The sequence below is a fragment of the Pinus tabuliformis genome, chromosome 6, assembly GCF_031772625.1.
Source record: "Pinus tabuliformis cultivar Carrire ecotype Pingquan chromosome 6, CPIR1, whole genome shotgun sequence".
Lineage (NCBI taxonomy): Eukaryota > Viridiplantae > Streptophyta > Pinopsida > Pinales > Pinaceae > Pinus > Pinus tabuliformis.
Genome location: NC_142292.1, coordinates 39,667,122 through 39,673,883, shown reverse-complemented (window position 1 = coordinate 39,673,883; position 6,762 = coordinate 39,667,122). Strand labels below are relative to the sequence as shown.

Sequence of the window (6,762 nt, the reverse complement as noted above, 5' to 3'; positions counted from 1 at the left end):
CGGTGTATTATGCATATTGTGCTTATAATTATATGTTTATCAATGGTTAATATTTATAATTTTATTAATCTAAAATTTAATTAAATAAATAAAAATGATATTAAGAAACCAATCATTTATATTTTTGATAATATCATATTGTCATATCCACACATATGTCTCTAAACACCTCAAATTACTTTTAATTTAAATATAAATTATAACATAAAATACCATGTAATCCTGTAAGTACATACGAAAAGACGTTTAAACAAAGATTTTAGATTAATTTTTAAAATATAGAAGTCCATCCATGTATTGACGAAGACTTTCAGGCATATTCTGTATTGACGAAGACTTTCAGGCATTTTCTGTTGACCCACAGAAGTGTACGGGCCAAACAGATCACGACAGATTTTGAAAACATTGAACCACGATGTCTGGAATTCATTTCAATTCTTCAGTCGCAAAAGACTATCGTTACATCCCAATCAGATCAGCGCGGTTATAAGTGGTCACCTCACTAATTTGGAGTGAACGCTGAGGCCTCCACATTGTTGGTTTCAGCGTGGATGGGCCCAATCTAACCGCGTTGATATAATTTAAGGGGCTATGAAACGAAATCCCCGGAATTATAAGCCCTGCTATCCTGAAGAGGGTCGACAATTTCGTTTCTTTGAAGTCCCTTCCTTTTGTGTATTGCAACAATAAACTCTGCACCAATTCCCACACAGCATTTATGCGTAGGGGGATGAAATGTAATAGCGAGAAATTTCTGTTGGGCTCCTCCACAAGATTCTGTCATAAAATAAACCATTTAATATGAGCGTGAGTTTGAACAAAATATTGTATCAGAAATGAAACGGGATTTTCTGGTTGAAGAGAATATAGTATAAGTACCTTCTCTTTGTAGCAGCTGTTGTAGTAAAGGCATACACCAAAGTGCTTGTACTCAAATATTGGATCATCGAAGGGCAGTCTGGGAACTAGGTCATTGCAGTAGACGATTCTAAAATATGTGGGTACTGCTTCGTTTATGTTGTTGTTCATAAACTTTGCGAATGCTTCATCTCCAACCCTCGGCTGTCCGAATGTATAAACACCAACCATTTTCTCCAACAGCGCCTCTTCCTTGCCTATAAATAGTATTGCTGGAAACAACACAGCCAAGGCTCCACCAAGGCTGTGGCCTGTCACTATGAATTTTGCATTTCTGTGAACTTGTAATAATTCTTTCAATTTCTTACGAAGAACATAATAAGCCAAAGGCTTTTCATGAGGATCTTCTTTATGATTATCGAAGATCTGGGGGTTTTGTGAACGGTTTGCAAGACCCAAAGCTTCCAGAAATCCAAGATGAACCTTTCCGATTTGGCTGAATTCATACCATGAGAAATCGAGATCTGTTTCCCAGTCATCTGCATTAAATGGCTCTGGTCCTCTGAAGGCTATCACTATTAGCTGGGCGTCCACCTCCTTATCACAGAATATAAAGGCTTGCGTTGATTTCTTTTGCAAGTGATCTGATTATATATACAAGTCAATCTTAGCATCAATTAATGAACGAAAAATTATTCACACAATATATGACTGAATCATAGATTATGGAAGCCAAAGAGTTGCATATATACCGTTCCAGCAGTCTAAGAACTCCACGAAGTGCATCTGCAGGATCAGATTGAAATATTTATTAAATCAAATATAGTTTTGCACGAGTAAGCAAGTACTAAAATTCATGGAAATTAAACACTACCTCCCAATGTTCTGTGACTCTGTTTCTGATAACCAGTTGAAGCCATGGCACAAAGGTCTGCATAGAACCTTTTCCCGGGTTCAATGGTTGAGTCAATAACTCCCCTGGTTCTGCCATGACACAAGTTTACGCGATGCTCAAGAAGGCCGATGATACTGAGGAACGTGTCGGACCCTCTTCTCGGTATTACGATACTTTGGCCTGAACAAATCAAAACATTCAGCCAAACCCTAATTAATGATGCGATGAATTCCTTATTCAATTTTTCAATATATTAAGAAGAGATCTATGAGAAAGAAACAGACCAATAAAAATCACCAGTCCTAACTCATGATGTTGGCTGAGGATAACATCATTAAATTTAATTCTTAATATTTTAAAAGCGCGTATAAAATAAAGAAACAGATGAATAAAATCACCAGTGAGTGGCCTGAACAGTATTTTTAGCAAACCACCATTCTGAGAAAGCAGATTTAAATAGAATTCTACACAGGTCCCCAAGATGGCTAATGGTACAGCAGCAATCTGGATAAGCTTTATCAATATAACCGAAAGCCTTATTTTCCAAGTCTGATTCACCTCCGATTTGATGGAGTTGGGGCATTCTAAAACATCGGATTTCAATGCCCCCTTCAAGAAAGGACTGAACAGAAGCTTTGAGAGATGAATTTTGCGAGTGTGAGCAATCAGATAGTTAGCGCTCGTCATTCTGTGAGGAGGAGGCAACTGCAATATGACAGCTGAAGCTACAACCCCTCACCCATTTATTGATGGTATGGAATGGAATGGAAGAGCGTATCAAACTTGTTGCTATTTTCTTGAATTCGTCGTTAATGGCAGCTGGTCAGAGCACAGTGCAACGTCGCAGAAAAAGCATGAAGACACGACAAATAGAGGAAATGTAAGACACGGTAAGTGGGGGAAAAGAGGAAGAGAAATGGAAGCCGAAGAGGAGGACGTTGAGGTAAGTAAAGGCTGGTAAATATGTTAAATGTGTAATTTCAACGCAGCCGAAAACCACCAAACAAAACCACCTATCTTGTTCGCACCGCCTTCTGGCAAAGGCTGTTTTTCCTTGGAGCCCTCCGAACACATTCACTTGCCGCCACGCGTCCCATGTACGAGCGCCCAAAAACTGCTTTCCCCGGACGCTAAAGTCCGTTTGTTTTGCTGGAGGTTGGCGTGCGAACCACGTTGGATCGGCTCAGCGATTTGATCGCGTGATCTCCGCCGTTGACTTCCCGAATGTGTTGTCCGCCCACGTCACATCAAATTTTGTCATTGTCCCGTTGACCGCCGTAGGTGAAAACTTATGGTTTTTAATGTTTGTCGTTCTTTTTGGTGGAGGACTTTTAATACGTTGTGGGCATATAGTTAGTTTGGTTATGGGCATGTCTTTAATGTAGTGATGGGCATACGCTTTACATTTTTTTTTATATTTTGTTATATGTACACGTTGTCACATCTAAAACAAAAATATAGGCCCATGTGTTGTAGTTTTAGTTCTTGAGTGTTGTGAGTGGTGGCTACGCATGAGAGTGCGTTTATCTTTTGTAAAATGCACAGCAGTGCTATATAGGATTTGAAATGTAATGTTTTGATTGAGTTTTTTGAAGAACAGAGAGCTGTGTATGTAATTTCCACAGCAGTGGAAAATTTGTGTCTGCAACAGAGTTTGTTTTGTAAATTCCTCTCTGCACAGAGGATGAAATATGTATCAGTTTTTTTTTAATTAATAGAAATGCTTTGTGACTGTGTTGTCTTCTGAGTCAATTTGTTTTAAAAGGTTCCCTGTGTAAAGATTCTGGACAGAGGAAACAGAGGATTGTCTCTGTGGTGTTTATTTTGCTGGTTTTGGTATTTCTCCATTTAAAAATATCCAACAGTGGTATCAGAGCAAGGCTTAGGCTCTTTGTAGGAGACAAAGAAGCTGAAGGGAGAAGGCTGTTGCTGCAGCAAAACTTCTCAAGCAGACAGAAGACTCAGACAGCGAAGGATTCAGGTATTTTTCAAAAGCATTTCTTTTGTTATTGCTGAAGACAGTCAGTTTTTTTTTTTAAAAAATCAGAGTCAAGGATTTAAAACCATAGTTCAAGATGCAAGGAATGGCAAGCACAAGCATGGATATGTTCAACACCCAGCTCCCACACTTTAATGGGAAGAACTATGACTACTGGTCTATAACCATGAGAGCTTTGTTCATCGCTCAAGATATATGGGAACTAGTAGAATATGGGTTTGAGGAACCAGCAGATGAAACTGAGTTCAATGCATTAACTCAGGGAGAGAAGGATCAACTGAAGCTCAATAGGAAGAAGGATGCAAAGGCCATTGTCTTGTTGTATCAAGCAGTGGACCAGAGTATATTCCCAAGGATAGCAGCAGCTACAACATCACATGAAGCATGACAAACTCTCAAGACAGCCTATCAAGGCATGGAGAGAGTGAAGACAGCAAAATTGCAAATGCTGAGAAAGGATTTTGAAAACTTGAACATGAAGGAGTCAGATAACATTGACTCATTCTTCACTCATGTGATTGGTGTAATCACACAAATGAGAACTCATGGAGAAACAATTGAAGATAGAAGAATAGTGGAGAAAATATTGAGGGTCTTACCCTCAAGGTTTGATACCATAGTCACCACCATTGAAGAGACAAAGGATCTCTCAAAATATTCAGTTGATGAGCTACATGCATCACTGATAACTCATGAGCAGAGGTTGAGTAGGAATGAAAACTCATCCCTAGAGCAAGCCTTCAAGACCCAGATGTCCTTTGGAAGAGGAAGAGGTCAAGGAAGAGGAAACCGAAAAGGAAGAGGCAGAAGCCAGAACAGAGGTGGAAGGAACAGCCCTTCAAATGCACAAGGAAGAGGCAGCAATCAAAATCAGAACCAAGGTCAAGGCAGCAGCCAACAAAGAGATCAGTATCAGGCTCAAGGACAAAGGTATGATAAATCTAATGTTCAATGCTATTATTGCAAAAAGTATGGACATTATGCTAGTGATTGTAGAAAGAAACAGCATGATATGAACAGCAGACAAAATGCAAATGTTACAAGAGAAAATAGCAGTCAAGAAAATGTCCTGTTAGCTTGTAACATGGCTGAAACACATAGTGAGGACATATGGTTTTTAGACTCAGGTTGCAGCAACCATATGACAGGGAATGTAGCCCTCTTTTCAGCCTTAAATCAGAATTTGAAATCAGAGGTCACACTAGGAACTGATAGTAAAGTGTCTGTTATGGGAAAAGGGGAGGTAAAAATATTTACAAAGCAAGGAGAAAGGAAAACCATAGCAGATGTCTACTATGTCCCCGAAATGAGATGTAATCTATTGAGTGTTGGACAGCTTATCCAAAAGGGTTACAATGTTTATTTTGTAAATGATGTGTGCACCATCATGGACATACCACCCAGCAAAAGATGCATTGCTGAAGTGAAGATGACAAGGAACAGAATGTTCCCTCTTAGAATAAGAGCAAACTTGAAGAACAAGAAGGAAATGGCAGCAGTCACCCAAGAGGCCTTCCAAAGCGTGCCAAAGGATGAGAACTGGTTATGGCACTTGAGATTCGGGCATCTAAATTTTGGAGGTCTAAACTTATTGAGCAGAAAAGGAATGGTAAGAGGATTACCATTAATAGAGAAACCGGACAGCCTATGTGAAGGCTGCATTTTGGGAAAACAACACAGAGAAAGTTTTCCATCAGGGAAAAGTATAAGGGCAAAGGCACCCTTAGAGATTATCCACTCAGATTTGTGTGGACCAATGCAAGCTCCATCATTAGCTGGCAGCCTATATTTCTTGACATTCATTGATGATTTTACAAGAAAGACTTGGATATATTTCCTCAAGAACAAAAGTGAAGTCTTTGAGAAATTCCAAAACTTCAAAGCACTTGTGGAGAACCAAAGCGGGCTACACATAAAAGTATTGAGAACTGATAGAGGAGGTGAGTACATCTCAAATGAATTCCTAAAGTTTTGTAGAGAAAATGGAATACATAAACAGTTCACAACTCGGTACACCCCACAACAAAATGGAGTTGCTGAAAGGAAGAACAGAACCATCATGGAGATGGCAAGGAGCATGTTGAAGGCAAAGCATTTGCCAAATGAGTATTGGGCTGAAGCTGTACATTGTGCAGTTTATATTTTGAACAGGTGTCCTACAAAGGCAGTCATGAACAAAGTGCCAGAAGAGGCATGGAGTGGGAGAAAGCAAGTAGTCACCCACATGAGAGTTTTTGGGTGTGTGGCCTATGCACACATTCCAGATAAACTAAGGAGGAAGTTGGACAACAAAGGGGGGAAATGCATCTTCATTGGATACAGTGATGAATCCAAAGCCTACAGGCTATACATTCCATCTACCAAGAAGTTCTTTGTAAGCAGGGATGTTCAATTCATTGAAGAGGAAGCTTGGGATGGAAGCATAGAGAAAACAGTGAACATTAAAAGCTGTTTGCCTCATGATGAAGATGAAGAGGAGGTGGCTGAAATGAATCCCCAAACAGCAGCACCAACACAAGGACAGCAAGGGACACCATTGAGGATCAATGAGAGTGCTTCTCCAAGCACACCACAAGGAGGAAATTCAAGTGCATCTTCAAGCACTTGCACACCAAGTGAAAGAGGTAAGAAGTTTAGAAATCTAAGTGACATTTATGATGAAGGAATGAATTCCTTATTTGCCTTGTATTGTCATGTTGATGATCCTATTCATTTTGAAGAAGCTATTAAAAATAGGAAATGGATAGAAGCTATGGATGAAGAGATGAATGCCATAGAGAGAAACAAAACATGGGATTTAGTTGAGCTACCGAAAGGCAAAGAAGTCATTGGTGTGAAATGGGTCTACAAGACCAAGAGCAATGCTGAAGGCAAGATTGAAAGGCATAAAGCAAGGCTGGTTGTCAAAGGCTACAAGCAGCAGTATGGGAGAGATTATGAGGAGACTTTCGCCCCGGTTGCAAGAATGGAAACCGTGAGAGCAGTGCTGTCCATAGCAGCTCAAAACAAA

The 6,762-nt window shown here is 39.7% G+C and overlaps 1 pseudogene across 1 annotated transcript; it reads right to left on the bottom strand.

The window, feature by feature from the left end:
• Positions 1-314: 314 nt before the first annotated feature.
• LOC149257111 (triacylglycerol lipase OBL1-like) lies at positions 315-2,578 on the bottom strand (annotated as a pseudogene). The gene is made up of 5 exons (XR_016245909.1): positions 2,152-2,578; positions 1,733-1,933; positions 1,611-1,644; positions 880-1,502; positions 315-777 (listed from the first exon to the last, which is right to left on the bottom strand). The product of XR_016245909.1 is annotated as a triacylglycerol lipase OBL1-like (transcript).
• Between the last annotated feature and the right edge of the window lie 4,184 nt (positions 2,579-6,762).